A 16,613-nucleotide genomic window follows, 5' to 3' on the forward strand; every position below is an offset into this window, starting at 1 on the left:
CTCAAATTTGACATTGTCAAATCTAGCAGATTAATAATTATCTGAGCTGACTTGTGGCAAATGTTGGATCCTACAACAGTGCCATATTTAAAGTCCCTCAGCTCTTCATTACAACCCATACTTCTAACAATGTTTGTCTATGGAGATTGCATGGCTGTGTGCATGATTTTATGAACCTGTTTGTAATGGATGCATCTGAAACACCTGAACATAAAAAAACTATTCTAATATTTTCGTATGGTCAACATTTTCTCCAACAATCTTACCTCAAAATGTGAATTTTGATGTGAATACAAACTCCCAATACTTCTGTTTAAAATATACATTTTTTTAATCTGGTGTTATTTTAATCCACCACCTCCTTGTAAAGAAAGAAAAAAAAACAACAATAATGATAATAATAATAATTATAATCATTTTTAGTATTTCAAATTATATGAATTAATGGAGACATGCGAAGAAACCTTATGCCATATCCCTCTGTCATCTAAACCTCGTAATGACCCAAAAAAAAACTTTTACGAGTATCAGGTATATTTATGCACGCGTGTCTTTTCCTAGCTATAAATCAGCAGCTCGGGCAGTTGCTAAAGACAATTGCTGTACAGCTGATTAATCAGTACAGGTCAGATGACTACATCTGTAGACTGAGACTCATTTGTAGAGCGTGACCTGATTGGTCTTCCTCTCCTTAAGAATCCCTGGCCTTGGCATTAGGGGCTTTCTTGTATTTCCTCAGCCCTTGTTTGCTTCCATTTTTCTTTTGTTTAGGTGTTCAATCTTATCCTGTGTCTATTGTTCTCTCTTTTGCTTGCCTTGTTTCACTGGGCTTTGGATCTGTTTAGTTGTGTCTACTTTGCTTCTAGTTCCTAAAGTTTTATCTATGATTGTGTTAGAACCAGTATCTGCAGATTAGGGACTTCTTTAGGGACAGAGTTTAGGACAGTGAGAGATAGTGGTCTTTGGTGTTAGTGTCAGTGTTCTTGGATAGATCCAGCGATAGATATAGGGTTAGTTAGGGTCAGCTTGTTGTCATCACCCATCATCCATTTGTTACCATAATACAACTCTTTTAATCACACATCATCCACCTGTCCATCATTTGACTGATATCATCTTTTCATTATACCTATTTTTAATCGGTATTTTCCTGTTTTCATGTATTCCTGTTGCCTGCTCGAATTGTGATACTTACTCAATATTTCCCTTCACTTCGACTGTCTGGTTGGCTCACAATTCGGTCCTACTGTAAGTCCTTGAACTGAGTTATACTGTTAGTTTCCGGGAAATAGTGTTGCTATAGATGAAGTCTAATTCTGCCAACTTGTGACCAGACGGCATTGTTACATATACTTGCCGTTAAAGGGGCTTTATTCTGAAGTGCCCTAAAAACATTAAACTTCAGTATAGTAGCTGCACTGAGATCTGTTGAGCCCCAAAACTAGTGCCCAGCTCCGTTCATGCTCATATAGTAGGTTTCTGACCTAACAGGACATTAGAACATAGGTTGTCTTCATGAGTAGAGATGAGCGAACCGGGACAACCGAACCCGGTTTCGGTCCGAACATCGGGAAAAGTTCGGTTCGCAGCGAATCCGAACTTCACCGGGTTCGGCCGAACCCGTTTTGACCGAACCCGGCTACATTTTGGTGCCTACCACATGTTAGATGTAAAATGGAGGATTTCAAAATATCACCTGAAATCAGGCTACCCCATAATGCCTAGCAAACGGCTCTCCCAGCCAATCGGGAGGCAGCATAGGGGTGGGCTCAAGCCTGCAATAAAAGTCTATGCACAAAGCTCAGCAGCCATTTTAGAGACAGGAGCTGTAGGGATAGCATCTCTGTGCAGTAAGGAAAAGCTTTAGGAATATAAAAGCCAGGAATCCAGCAATCGAAGGGGCTCATCCACTACAGCGGGAGTCTACTCTACTCTCAACAATCAACATCCAAATTGCAATACAAATTCTCCATTTGCCAAGCCAGTGTGTGAATAAGCTTAAGGGGTTCATCCCCATTGCATGGGTTAACGTAACAATCCAACTTGCAATACAGGCAGCCTTTGTAGTACTACAACGCCCAGCATTCCCTGAGTGCACCACGGCGTGGCTGATAGAAATTCTCATTCATTGCCATTTGCCAAGCCAGTGTGGGAATAAGCTTTTAGAAGGGGCTCATCCCCGTTGCAAGGGTTAACATAACAATCCAACTTGCAATACAGGCAGCCTTTGTAGTACTACAACGCCCAGCATTCCCTGAGTGCACAGTGGCTGATAGAAATTCTCATTCATTGCCATTTGCCAAGCCAGTGTGTGAATAAGCTTTTAGAAGGGGCTCATCCCCGTTGCATGGGTTAACATAACAATCCAACTTGCAATACAGGCAGCCTTTGTAGTACTACAACACCCAGCATTCCTTGAGTGCACCGTGGCTGATAGAAATTCTCATTCATTGCCATTTGCCAAGCCAGTGTGTGAATAAGCTTTTAGAAGGGGCTCATCCCCGTTGCATGGGTTAATAATCCAACTTGAAATACAGGCAGCCTTTGTAGTACTACAACGCCCAGCATTCCCTGAGTGCACAGTGGCTGACAGAAATTCTCATTCATTGCCATTTGCCAAGCCAGTGTGTGAATAAGCTTTAAGAAGGGGCTCATCCCCGTTGCATGGGTTAACATAACAATCCAACTTGCAATACAGGCAGTCCTTGTAGTACTACAATGCTCAGCATTCCCTGAGTGCACACTGGCTGATAAAAATTCTCATTCATTTGCCAAGTCAGTGTGTGAATACGTTTTTAGAAGGGGCTCATCCCCGTTAACATAACAATCCAACTTGCAATACAGGCAGCCTTTGTAGTACTATAACGCCCAGCATTCCCTGAGTGCACCGCAGCGTGGCTGATAGAAATTCTCATTCATTGCCATTTGCCATCATCCCCGTTGCATCCAACTTGCAATACAGGCAGCTGAGGCAGCCTTTGTAGTACTACAACGCCCAGGGCCAGAATTCCCTGAGTCAGTGCACAGTGGCTGATAGAAATTCTCATTGCCATTTGCCAAGCCAGTGTGTGAATATGCTTTTAAAAGGGGCTCATCCCCGGGGTTTTGATTCAACTTGCTGCACTCCAGCACAGCAGTGAAATCTCTGGTAAAAAAAAGGTTGTGAAAGGACGGGGTAGAGGAAAAAACACCCATGCCATGTCCTCTTCCAGTCCAAATGTTGGATCTGTTGGTGCCAGACCCACTACCAGCATTTGTGGCACAAGACATGTGCCCAGTTCCACTAGTAGCAGCAGCCATGTGCCTGCTGGTAGTAGTAGCAGTATCAGCAAGCCAGACTTGTCCATCTCCTCCGGTGGGCGGGTTACTTTAGACAATACGGCCATTTTGGACTGGTTGGCTGGCTCGCGGTCATCTCAGCAGGAAGACTCTGACGATCTGGCTTCAAGCCAGGTTTCGTTGGATTCCAAATCCTCTACAGTTCCTTGGCACAGTGACAGTAGTAATATGGGTATTTCTAGCGTTTCCATTCCATCATCTATCTCTTCACTCCCCCTTCCTAGCGGGAAGCCATCTTTCCTGAAAGACCTAAGAGACATCTCCTCGGGTGCGAAGGAAGATACTGAACAACATAGTGATGATGATTTGTTTTCCGCGAGACAGCCAACGGAGTGTGTTGCGGCGTTGGTGGAGGTGGAAGCGGTGTCCGAGACGCATAGATGTAGTAGTGGGGGTGTTGGTGGTAGCCGTGGTGGCAGACGCAGTAATGAGGGGGGGCATGGAGCCCGCCATGATGTCACATCACATTCACAACACAGTGACAGAAGTGGCGGGGATGATGAGGAGGGCTATGATGATTTTGTTTAAGACAGGACGTGGGAACCAGTTGACGAGGTGATGACGGCGTCAGAGGAGGAGTGTAGTAGTGGTAGCACTGGCAGTGATAAACAGCCAAGCCGAGGTAGGGGCAGAAGTCAATCTGCAAAACGTTGCAGCGGTAGGTTCAGCTCAGGAACCGGTAATGGCGACACTGATGCTACTGGTGTAGGCTCCCGAAAAAAGCCTGCCAGACAAGGGGCAAGCTCGGGTGGTGGTGGTGGACGACGTGGTACTACCTCTTTACGGTACTCTGCCGTGTGGCAATTTTTCTGTACCTTCCCGAGGACTAAAACATGGCACAGTGCCGTATCTGCAAGCAGAAAGTAAGGTGTGGGCAGGGCAGCAATGTAGGAACTACCGCTCTACGTAAACACATGGAACGGCATCACAAGGCCATGTGGGACAATCGACATGCCCCACCATCATGTACATCTAATGAAGACCCCTCTGCCGCTGCTGCTGCTGCTTCGAGTCCCTGTCATCTAAGTAGTAGCCAGGCCTTATCCACCATGTCGTTGTCATCATTATCATCATCACTGTCATCTAGTGCTCCTCCTACGTCCCGTCAGTTATCCATTACAGAATCGTTGTCCAATAAGCAACAATATATACCCAGTCCTCCACTTGTCGTGCGGCTTAATTCACACCTGGCTAAGTTGTTGGTGGTGCAGTCGCTGCCGTACCACCTGGTCGACTCCGCCGGCTTCAAGCAATTGATGGCGTGCGCTCAGACTAGGTGGCGAATACCTAGCCGACATTACTTCTCCAAAACAGATGTCCCTGCCTTGCACAAGCACGTGGAGGAAAAGGTGGGCCAGTACTTGCAATTATCCGTGTTCAGCAGGGTACATGCCACCGTCGACACGTGGAGCAGCAACTATGGGCAGGGACAGTACATGTCTTTCACGGCCCACTGGGTCAATATTTTGCAGTCCGATGCACCATCGCAGCAATGCCAGGCATTACCACCTCCACGCTTGTATCTTACTGGTTCAACTCCGGACACCAGGCGCCTACCATCCTCCTCCTCTTACTCCTCCTCCTCCTCCTTGCCCTCCTCAATGGAGGTCTTCCCGTCCCCGACAGGACACAGCGTATCTTCCACTCCTCCTCCCTCCTCTTTTCATAGGTGCAAGGTGAAGCGCCACAACGCTGTCTTACACCTGCTAAGCCTGGGCGAGAAAAGCTACACAGGGCAGGAGCTTCTGCTGTGCATCAAGGAGGAAATCGCACGCTGGCTGTCTCCTCTGAAACTCACACTGGGCAATGTTGTCTCTAATAACGGGAAGAACGTTGTGGCTGCACTGCGTCTAGGTCACCTGACACACGCTCCTTGCATGGCACATGTGATCAATCTGGTCATAACACGCTTCTTAAAGTCATATGTTGGTTTGAAGGGTGTGCTGGCCATGTCCAGGAGGGTTTGCGTTCGCTTTAGACGTTCGTATGCATTTAAGCACGCCCTCCTGGACTTGCAGCGTCAAAACAATCTCCCAGAACACAGCCTGATTTGCGACATTCCAACACGCTGGAATTCCACCCTGCACATGTTGGACCGTCTCTACGAACAGCGGAAAGCCGTGAATGATTTCCTGATGCAGCAGACGGGCAGCGTTTGGAGCCAGTGTAGTTTCGAGCTCAGGCACTGGCAGCTGGTTAGAGACGCATGTCGCGTTTTGAGGCCTTTTGAAGAGGCCACACGATTTGTGAGCCGTGACGCTAGTGGAATGTACGATGTTATGCCGCTGATATTCATTATGGAGCAAATGCTCGCAGCGATGATTCAGCAAAGGATGGAGGAAGGATCACATCTGGCTATGGATGTTGAGGAGGAGAAGGAGGAGGATGAGGAAACAGGACCTGAAGAGGAGCTGGATTTGGAGATGGAATCACAGGAAGGGATAGGGGACGAGGCAGCCGCACAACATGACAGTGATGGTGATGACGGGTCTGACGACGACCTTGATGATGGACAACCATGGCAGTATGGGGCGGAGATGGAACCAACCGGGCCCTCTGAAATGCTGGCCAGGATGGCGAGCTGTATGCTTCAATACTTGCACGCTGACTGTCGTATTGTTAGCATGAGGCAAAGAGATGAGTACTGGATAGCCACACTTTTAGACCCTCGGTATAAAGCCAGAATTGGGGAGTTTTTTGCTCCTTCCTTGAGGGAGGCAAAATTGGCTTATTATCGAGAGAAGCTATGCAGCCAGCTTGTCACGGCTTTCAAACGGCAAACACCTGCTGCAAGCATGTCTGACCGGGGGGCCACTCTCCGCTTCCCACTGTCTCATCGTTCCACCGCCTCTGGCAGAGCTACCCCTGCAATAGGCGGCAGCAGCGGCAGCAGCAGCCAATTCAGTTTGGAAAATATGATGACAAAATTTTTACATCCAATACCCCGACCTGACACACATCGTAGTCACCAAAGGGATGTTCACCATCACCAGCACCTAAACAACCAGGTTCACTCGTACCTGGACTGTGCCCTTTCTCCGTCAGAAATCCTGATCCCAGACCCCATGGACTTCTGGGTCAGCAGATTGGATCATTGGCAAGAACTGGCCCAGTATGCCATGGGTGTACTGTCTTGTCCACCCTCCAGTGTAGCGTCAGAGAGGGTATTCAGCGCGGCAGGGGGCTTCGTCACCCCTAAGCGAACAAGATTGTCCGCCAACAGCTTGGAAATTCTCACGTTTCTGAAAATGAATCAAGCATGGATCAGTGAGGATTTTAACACCCCTGTGCCTGATGCCACTGATTAGATCTGACATTGCTGCTGCTGCCGCTGCCGCCTGCAACTGCCGCCTGCTACTACGGGATTCTGTCCTGTCCTCTCTTTTTTTAATGTGCGCTGTTGGTGCTGCTACTACTTCTACCACCAATCCACCCCCAGTGCCGTATGCTACAAGCAGGCCTGCCCCACCACAGGGCTTTGTCCTGTGACTGTCCAGTCTCTTTAAATGTGCTGCTACTACTACTACTACTGCCACCCTTGCTGTACGTTGGCTACCTCTACTACCACCAATACACCTCCACTGCCGTCTGCTACAAGCGGGCCTGAGGCCTGCCCCACCACAGGGTTTTGTCCTGTGACTGTCCAGTGTCTTTTAGTGTGCTGCTACTACTACCACCACCCTTGTTGTCCGTTGGCTACCTCTACTACCACCAATACACCTCCACTGCCGTCTGCTACAAGCAGGCCTGAGGCCAGCCCCACCACAGGGCTTTGTCCTGTGACTGTCCAGTCTCTTTTAATGTGCTGCTACAACTACTACCACCACCCTTGCTGTCCGTTGGCTACCTCTACTACCACCAATACACCTCCACTGCCGTCTGCTAGAAAGCAGGCCTGAGGCCAGCCCCACCACAGGGCTTTGTCCTGTGACTGTCTAGTCTCTTTTAATGTGCTGCTACTACTACTACCACCACCAACCTTCCTGTCCGTTGGCTACCTCTACTACCACCAATACACCTCCACTGCCATCTGCTACAAGCAGGACTGAGGCCAGCCCCACCACAGGGCTTTATCCTGTGACTGTCCTGTCTCTTTTAATGTGCTGCTACTACTACCACCACCCTTGCTGTCCGTTGGCTACCTCTACTACCACCAATATACCTCCACTGCCGTCTGCTACAAGCAGGCCTGAGGCCTGCCCCACCACAGGGCTTTGTCCTGTGACTGTCCAGTCTCTTTTAATGTGCTGCTACTACTACTACTACTATTACTACTACTACCACCACCCTTGCTGTCCGTTGGCTACCTCTACTACCACCAATACACCTCCACTTCCGTCTGCTACAAGCAGGCCTGAGGCCAGCCCCACCACAGGTCTTTATCCTGTGACTGTCCAGTCTGTTTTAATGTGCTGCTACTACTACTACTACTACCACCCTTGCTGTCCGTTGGCTACCTCTACTACCACCAATACATCTCCACTGCCGTCTGCTACAAGCAGGCCTGAGGCCAGCCCCACCACAGGGCTTTGTCCTGTGATTGTCCATTCTCTTTTAATGTGCTGTTACTACTACCACAACCCTTGCTGTCCGTTGGCTACCTCTACTACCACCAATACACCTCCACTGCCGTCTGCTACAAGCAGGCCTGCCCCACCACAGGGCTTTGTCCTGTGACTGCCCAGTGTCTTTTAATTTGCTGCTACAACTACTACCACCACCCTTGCTGTCCGTTGGCTACCTCTACTACCACCAATACACCTCCACTGCCGTCTGCTACAAGCAGGCCTGCCCCACCACAGGGCTTTGTCCTGTGACTGTCCAGTGTCTTTTAATGTGCTGCTACAACTACTACCACCACCCTTGCTGTCCGTTGGCTACCTCTACTACCATCAATACACCTCTACTGCCGTCTGCTACAAGCAGGCCTGGAGGGCTTGTGAAAAGCCATTGATTGTGGATGAACCCTGGCAAGCATCTGCCAATAAAAAGGGTCAATTTTTGGAGGGCTTGTCAAAAGCCATTGCTTGTTGCTTTTACATTACATCCATGTATGGATGAACCCCGGCAGGCATCTGCCAATAAAAAGGGTACATTTTTGGAGGGCTTGTGAAAAGCCATTGCTTGTTGCTTTTACATCCATGTATGGATGAACCCCGGCAGGTATCTGCCAATAAAAAGGGTACATTTTTGGAGGGTTTTGAAAAGCCATTGCTTGTTGCTTTTACATCCATGTATGGATGAACCCCGGCAGGAATCTGCCACCATAAAGGGTACATTTTTTGAGGGCTTGTCAAAAGCCATTGCTTCTTCTTTTACCACCTTATATGTATGAACCCTGGCAGGCATCTGCCGCCAAAAATGGTTAATTTTTGTACCTTTTTTAACAATGCATTAAGCATACAACATGCACAAGTGCAGTGGTTTCTGTTAGTTATCACCGTGTCCCATCCGTTTTCCTATAGCCATACATGTTGGCGTAACTTTGACACTAACTTTGCCTTAAAGACAGCTCAAAAGTACTTGGATACACTCATGGGTGACCTAAGAGTGTTATACAGGGCTTCTAGGGCTTTTAAACAGTGTTATACACGATTTTTAGGGGCTTTCTTGTATTACAGGTTCGGTCAGAACTAGTTCAGTCCGAATCGAAATTTTTTCATGAAATTCGGCGAACCGAACTTTTCATAAGTTTGCTCATCTCTACTTTTAACCATAGACGCAGATAACTTTGACTGGACACATAGAACAATCATTCTACACACTATAATTGTAGCAAGGTCCAAAATTACACAAAATTGGAAATCCAACAAAATCCCTACTATGTCAGAAATTATACAGGGAATAAACAACAATTGTTGGTTTGAATCCATAATTGCTTCCTCACTGAACAGGAAAAAGGTGTTCGATGACATTTGGGATGTGTGGATTACCAGCTGCCATTGTAAAGTGTTACATTGACTCTTTAATCTATGACTTCGCTGCACCTACATTCTATATATACTGCCTATTGTACAAAGAATTGCGGAATTGTTAAAATGTTAAATTTCGTTTTTCTTATTTTCTTTTCTCTTATTACTTTCATTATCAAATGTTATTGACATATTTTTGAGTGATTGTAACTCAATGTGTGCACTTCATTGCCATGTTATTTTATAAATTTACTTGAAAAATTTCAAGAAAAATAAATGTGACAAAAAAAAAAAAAGAAAGTGGAGAGAAAGTTCTGAATGTTGTACATGATCGGGTCGTTTCTCTCCCACAAGGGCGATGCCCAAGCCAGCGCTTTACCAGACAGCAGGACAGGATGTAGGCCACCTTAGCCCAGTTTGAGGAAAAATGATGCGCCATGACTTCAAAGTGAATGGTGCACTGGTTAACAAATCCCCTGCAGGTCTTGGGGTCTCCCTCATAGCGGGCAGGCATAGGTAAATGTAGTCCTGGACTGTAGACAGGAGCTTTCTGTGGTGGTGGTGGTATCGGAGGCGCTGGAGGTGCTAGTTCGTTTAAACGAGTGGACACATTCAGCAGTAGCTGAAACAGCTGATCATGGCGGACTCGTTGTCTAGAGAGCTCCTGAGCCATATCAGCCGTGTCAGGCAGGGCTGTGTCAAGGGGATCCATGGCTTGTTCAACCTATAATGGTTTGCACCGGTTTGTTCGTGGATCCTCGGTGTCGTCTGGGAGATGGTGCTTGGAACCCAGGCAACGCTTGGCACAGCGGGTAGAGGCAGTCGGATGGATAGGCAGAAGTCAGGACAGGCAGCAGACGTCATAACGGGTATGGCAGCAATAGGTCAAGGCAGGCGGCAGACGTCGTAAAGGGTATGGCAGCAATAGGTCAAGGCAGTCGGCAGACAAGGATAGTCAAGTTCAAGCAGAGGTCAGTAAAGGGAAATCCAGACAAAGGCAAAAGGAACGGAAACCAGGGAACCAGGGCACAGGGAACTCACCGGGAACTTGGTTGAAAAAGCAGGGATGCAAGGGAGGAGGAACCTTAAATAGGAAGTTCTTAGGAATTAAGGCGTGCGCTTGCCCTTTAAGACATGACGAGTCAGCGCGCGCACCCTCTAGTGACTGCAGCCGCACATCGAAGATGACGACTACGGAGGGAGGTAAGGGATGCACTCACCTGACGCCGTCCAGGGCCAGCAGAGCGTCCGGACCGGGTAAGTGGAGCTTGGGATGAGCAGCTGGAGATGGAGGACGCTGGAACCGGAGCAGAGGCCGTGGGGACGGTGGGTAACGGCGTGGCAGCCGTTACACTATGTGGATAGGTGATGTGTCTGATCACTGGGGCACCACTGGTCACTAGAACCGGGGTCTTGAAACCCCCATTCTTCGTAACTGTACAACCCCCGCAGTGAGGAGAAGCTTGAATGGGGCAGCTATCACCCTTAATTCTATAGAATAAATATGAAGTGATCACATCATAATAGAATGGGCATGAGCTCAGTACAGTCAGTACGGTGCCAACCAAGGAGCACCAGTAATTTTCCCTTGTGTCCCTTATTACTGGACGGGACTATACTTAGCCGAACATTTCTACCAGCTATATGCAATTACATTTCTTCCAGCATTACTTCATGGTTGCAATTTATGCAATAATTTCGGGCATGGCTTGGGCATAATATATATGCTCTTATATGTGGGCTACTTATTTTTGACCTGGCCAAGTGTGTGACGTCTATGTATGTTTGTTATTTATGTATGTGTTTTTGTTATTTTGTGATTTAGACATAGGACTGCAACTGATGCTACCCTTGTCATATTTCATTAATTTTGTTAATAAATGTTGATATTTTTATAATTACGCTGAGCCGAGTGCCTGTTTTTCCAGTGGTTATTCCCTGATTCATTTTCCTCCCCCTTCCCTTTTCCTTTCCCTTCTCCCCCCCCCCCCATTTACTTCCTTTCTCATATTTTTGTGATTATATCACCCTTAATTCTATGTCTATGGGACTGTTGGAAATAGACCAGCGTGCTCCATGTATAACTTACTCTAGTGGCCAAAAGTCTGAAAGAGAAGGAAAAAAAAGATATATTGGTACAAACTTGGGGTGAAATTTGCCTGCCTCTCTTGACCATACCCACCAATAATAACGACATTAGTAAAGATGGTCCAGAAGGTCAAAACCTGGAAGGAAGAAAGAAAGAAATTATAATTTATTTTTCCCAATACAAACTCACCTCAAAGTGACTGGCAGCCTCTGCGTAGGACTGACGGACCTCCTCATCACCGTGTCTTCTCCCAGATGGGGTTTTTGCAGAATCAAGACTTATTAAAGCCTCCATGCGAATTCTACAGGGACGTTGAAAAGAAACAAAATACATTATAAATTATTTAAACTCAAGAATACTCTTCTAAAAATGACAACCTTAAAAATATCTCCAAGTTTAAAAAATACTTATACTGAAGTCTTAACTGATAAAGTTGCGCAAAATGGCCCCTCTTTTTACTTATTTCATCAGTTAGATGCTCGTAACATTAGTGGTTCCTTCTAGTTTGCTCCTGTGAAGACACAAGTAGGAAAATACATTAAAAACAATATAATTTTACCGTATTAAACAAAACATATGGCAAAATGGGAAATATATTCTTTGGGTTACACACCGAGCGCCTTCTATGCCTAGCAATAATGTTAACAATGATATTAATTTGGAGGAGCATTTGTGGCTTCCTAAACTTTATCCTGCGCTCTTGCCCTCCAAAGGTCCTCTGAGCCGGGACATCACTCATTTTAATTTTAGTTTTTTCTAGTTTTGTTTTTTTGGGCAGGAAACAGGGGCATTGCTAGTCCCTTTTAAAAATCATGGGAACAAGCCCCAAGGCATATTCCCCCCCCCCCAAAAAAAATAAAAATAAATATATATATATATTTATTTTTTTATTTTTAAAATATATGGACAAAAATATTTGGACACACCATTTTATCACTGAATTCAGGTATTTAATTTAGTCCCATTGCCACAGGTGTGCAAAATCCAGCACCACTGAGGACTGCAGTGTGTGTTTATGTATGCTTGGGTGTGGTCGCTTGTGGAGCAGCTCCTGGGACTTCAGCTTCCAGCTTGCAGGCTCCAGCTAACAGCTTCCAGGCTGCAGCTTCAAGGCTCCAGCACCCAGCTTCAAGGCTGCAGCTAACAGCTTCCAGGCTCCAGCATCCAGGCTCCACCTACCAGGCCCAGACCAGGGACTCTCCTATACCAGCAGCCCAGGTTTGTAACATCGGTCCTTCACCCTCAGGAGCAGGCTGGTGGAGGGTGGAGGGACCAGCCAGCAGGCTGGCAAGAGACAGTCCGCTTCAGGGGAGAAGAAAACATCTAGGGCAGCAGCAATGTTGTCCCAGCTCCCCCAAAGGCAGAGGCTCCAAAAGGGGCCGCGAGGAGAGGATCGGAGATGGCGTCGGTTTCCCCCGGAGAGGGCCCAGCACCATCGGGGCCGGAACAACAGTGCTGCGGGGACACCCTGGGATGGGGATCGCTGAGGCCGGGAGAGGATGTCACGGTGTTTAGCTCCCGCCTGGCGGCCCAGGTCCAGGAGTACCGTGACCTGGGTAAGTCCCTGCAGCTCCTCCGGGGGGAGCTGACAATGGCCCGAAGCAGGGCGGCCAAGTCCTCCGGGGCGTAGAGGGCCCGGTACGCGCTGCAAGTGCGCTCTTTGTTGCGGGACATAGAGGAGATGAAGGAAAGGCGCCAGGAGATTGTCGCTGGGGGAGGCGTCTTCTAGGAAAAGCTCCAGAACGATGATCATTTTGGAGAGATGTCGTCCCCCAGCGTGAAGACATGTGTGGCAGAGGAGGACAAAAGTTTAATACCATCTGTGTCGGTTTCGACCGTGTCCCCTCGGAGGTAGGACATCGATTCGGAGGTCCCTGGGGAGACTGGCAGCGAGGAGGAGGATGGAGGAGTGAGGAGGATGGCGTCACCCAGCAATGTGCGGCTGCCTTCATCGTCTGAGAGCAGCTCTGAGTCCGAGGACGAGCGTCCCCCGGGTGTACTAACGCAGATCCAGGAGCTGGAATCCCCAATACCCATGGAGGGATTCTGCTTTGGCTCAGAGCTGCCAGCTGAGGATGAGGAAAAAAAAAAGAAAAAGAAAAAGAAGAAGAAGAAGGAGAAGGAGAAGAGGCACCAGGTGAGACTCGTATTTAAATTGGGGTCTCCCCTGCACTCCGGGCCAGAGGATGTCTCGGTTCGGGGGTGCAGGTCCCGCAAGTCCCCCAGTTCCAGCCTCTGCAGTGGGGTTGGAACGGGTAAGCGGGGGGCCGGGCAAAATGGCGCCGGACGCCGTTCTCTGCAAAGTGGGCGTTACTGGTGTCATCGTGTCAGGGGGAGTGGTCCCGAGGCTGACAGAAGGCAAGCCCCTGAAGCCGGCCAGTAGCGTGAGTCAAGGGCCGGTGAACGGGGCGGACCAGAAGTCAGTGGCGCATCCCCGTGATGTACCTGACTGGATGTCAGGCGGCTCTGTAACATCTGAGTCGGCTGACAAAGTAGGCGGAAAGTCAGCTACCGCCCCGGACAGAGGCGATGCTGACAACGAGGAGCCAGTGGGAAGCCACTCCCTGAGAAAGGGGAGTGGTTTGGATGCCGCAGACCAGCCCGGGAGCGGCGTCCGATATGTGGAAAACCCGATGCTGGCACTGTCGCAACGCAGTGTCAGACTAAATGTCTCCCATCCCCTGGTTGCCATGGACACTAATGAAGCGGAGGGTAGCGTGGAGGTACCGCTTATAACAGCTGGCGGTCTCTCCACAAAAGCACCCAATGATGCGGAGGTGGGAAGTGGAGGAGGGGGGGCAAAAGCAATGTTGATCCTGACCTGGCCAAAGAAATGATGTATGAGAGTATCTTTAGAAATGTTATAGGTAATAGCGTGATTAATAAAAATGTGGTGAACGGGTCAAATGTTATGGATAATGTGCCAACCAGGTGTGCAGAGGGGCCGAGTGCTCCCTCCACTACTACTCCCATCAGATCTTATGCTGGGGTAGTGAGGGGGGACCACCGGCTCACCCTTCTTTCTCCTCTGGCCCCAGGGACGTTAACTTGCAACAGCGCCTCCTGGAGGCCTTAAGGGAGGGGAAGCAGACCCTAACAGTAGGGGGTGTGCAGCGAGACCTATCCTTTTGGATAGAGAGGTACGGTCTGGATGCCTTCCGAGAGAGAAGGGGAGATCAATGGTCGCTCCCAACAACCGGGCCGGCCGCTGCCAGGAGGAATGTGGTCCGTCTCCGGTGACGTGGCAATGATGCGTGCCCTCCTAGAAAGAGGGTGGTGGAGCTGCTGCTGGAGATGGGCTTCAAGGCGAGTGACATCTTTGCCTTGATACATCCTTATGGTACGGCCAAGTTCGACATCAGCTTTGTTCACCCGGGTGGCCTTGAGGTCTTCTGGGGGAATTATGAGCTGGTGAAGAGCGAACCCGGCTGGCGGGATTTTGCTGTACAAGCGATATCCCGCCAGAGTGGTCTCAAGAAAGTGACCGTTCTCACCCGTAACGAGTCGCTTTCTTGCGTTGATATCATGACCTGGTTGAGCAGATATGGCGAGGTGGCGGAGATGCCAAGGAAGAACTTGGACGAGTTTGGCATCTGGTCAGGGGCCTGGACGTTTATGGTCAAACTTAAACGTCTGGGGCAAACTGTGTCCCACATTCCATCCTCCGCTTTTCTCGGGAGGGATCGAATCTTGGTCTTCTACCAGGGGCAACCGAAGCTGTGTCACCGGTGTGGCAACCCTTCGCACCTGAGCGCCAGCTGCACTGTGCAGAAGTGCACTCATTGAGGAGGGGTAGGCCATCTAGCCGCAACGTGTGGCCAGATTAGGTGCCACCTGTGTGGTGACTTAGGTCACCCATTCAGTCGGTGTCCGCGCTCCGTGGTCAACACTGTCTCTAAACCTGTGGAGGAGGAAAGTGGGGTGGCTTCTGCAGGTGAGGAGGCATGTGGCGATGGCGGAGCCCAAGGGCAGGTGAAGAACGCTAAGAGAGCCCCCCCTTCCTATCAACGAAGGCAGGAGAAAAGGCGAAAGGAAAGGGAGCAGAGAGAAGCCTAGGCAACTGGGGTGATCTCTGGCCCTGACCTGGACCCTGGCCCAGAAACAGATGCCCTTGAGGAGGCCGATTTGAATGAGGAGATCAGGAGGATCCAGAGAGAGCAGGTGGCTCTCAGTCCTCCCATTATGAAAGTGTTGGTGAGGAGGAGAGGGTTCAGCCTAAAGAAAAAGGGACACAGGGAAAGAACTTCAAAGCGCCAAGAACATCTGGCTCTGCCCTGACCAAGGAAGGCAGGACCTGCACCCCCCTGGGTCTCTCCCCCAACCGCTACCAAGCCCTCATGGATATTCCAACTTCTCAAGGCGAGGAGGAGGGCGAGGTAGGGGTCTCCAGAGACACTGAACCTCCTCCCTTGCGAGGTGCACTGGCTTCGGGGGCGGAGGTTGCCCTGGAGTCAGAGGATAAAGAAGGGGAAGGAAAAAATTTGGAAGAAATGGACTCTTCTATTTCTAAAAAAAGAGCTAAGGGGAGGAATTCCGAGTGGTCTTCCTCAGATAAGGAAGCACAGAGTGGAAAGAGGAAGGCCGTCTAACATAATCATCTTAGATGGCGGCACCCGCACCGTTGACGCTGGCATCGATTAACGTTGTCAGCATTGAGTCTGATACGGCTAGATTTGCAGCCTTTGATTTTCTTGGCCGAGTTGAAGCCGACATTTTGTTTTTGCAGGAGACCAGGCTGTCACTTTTGGCAGACGTCGTAAAAGCTAGGAGGGAGTGGCGACGCGGGCCCTCCTACTGGTCTCTTGCGGCTGAGCCGTATATCGGTGTGGCGGTCCTTTTCACCGCACCGGTAACATGCCGACGGATGATTGAGTTAGAAATGGGGAGGTGCTTGATCTTAGATGTTCTCATTAGGGGGCAAGAACTACGACTAATTAATATCTATAATCCCCAGACTGAGTGGGACAGAAAAAGCCTCTTCATGAGAATTAAACCTTTCCTTTTTACGAGCCGACAAGTCATCTTTGGAGGCGATTTTAATACTGTCGTTAGACTCCAAGACAGAGGAGGTTCCAGAGATAGGTTGGCTTATGATAGTGTGACATTAAATAGCATAGCTAGCGATGCTCACCTGGTGGATATCCACATCAGGTATACCACAGGTCACTCAGGGTTCACCTATCATAGAGGTAATTGTAGGTCTAGGATAGACAGGTTTTTTTTGAAGGAGGAAGCCATCTCTTCAGCAGTGTCCGTTGTTGAGGTGGAGTTCT

The 16,613-nt window shown here is 48.9% G+C and overlaps 1 long non-coding RNA gene across 1 annotated transcript; it reads right to left on the bottom strand.

Moving 5' to 3' along the window:
• Positions 1-11,275: 11,275 nt before the first annotated feature.
• On the bottom strand, positions 11,276-11,849 carry LOC142748468 (uncharacterized). The gene is made up of 3 exons (XR_012882267.1): positions 11,766-11,849; positions 11,530-11,641; positions 11,276-11,356 (listed from the first exon to the last, which is right to left on the bottom strand). It is a non-coding gene; the product is annotated as an uncharacterized LOC142748468 (long non-coding RNA).
• Positions 11,850-16,613: the final 4,764 nt, after the last annotated feature.

This window comes from Rhinoderma darwinii, chromosome 3 (genome assembly GCF_050947455.1).
Source record: "Rhinoderma darwinii isolate aRhiDar2 chromosome 3, aRhiDar2.hap1, whole genome shotgun sequence".
Lineage (NCBI taxonomy): Eukaryota > Metazoa > Chordata > Amphibia > Anura > Rhinodermatidae > Rhinoderma > Rhinoderma darwinii.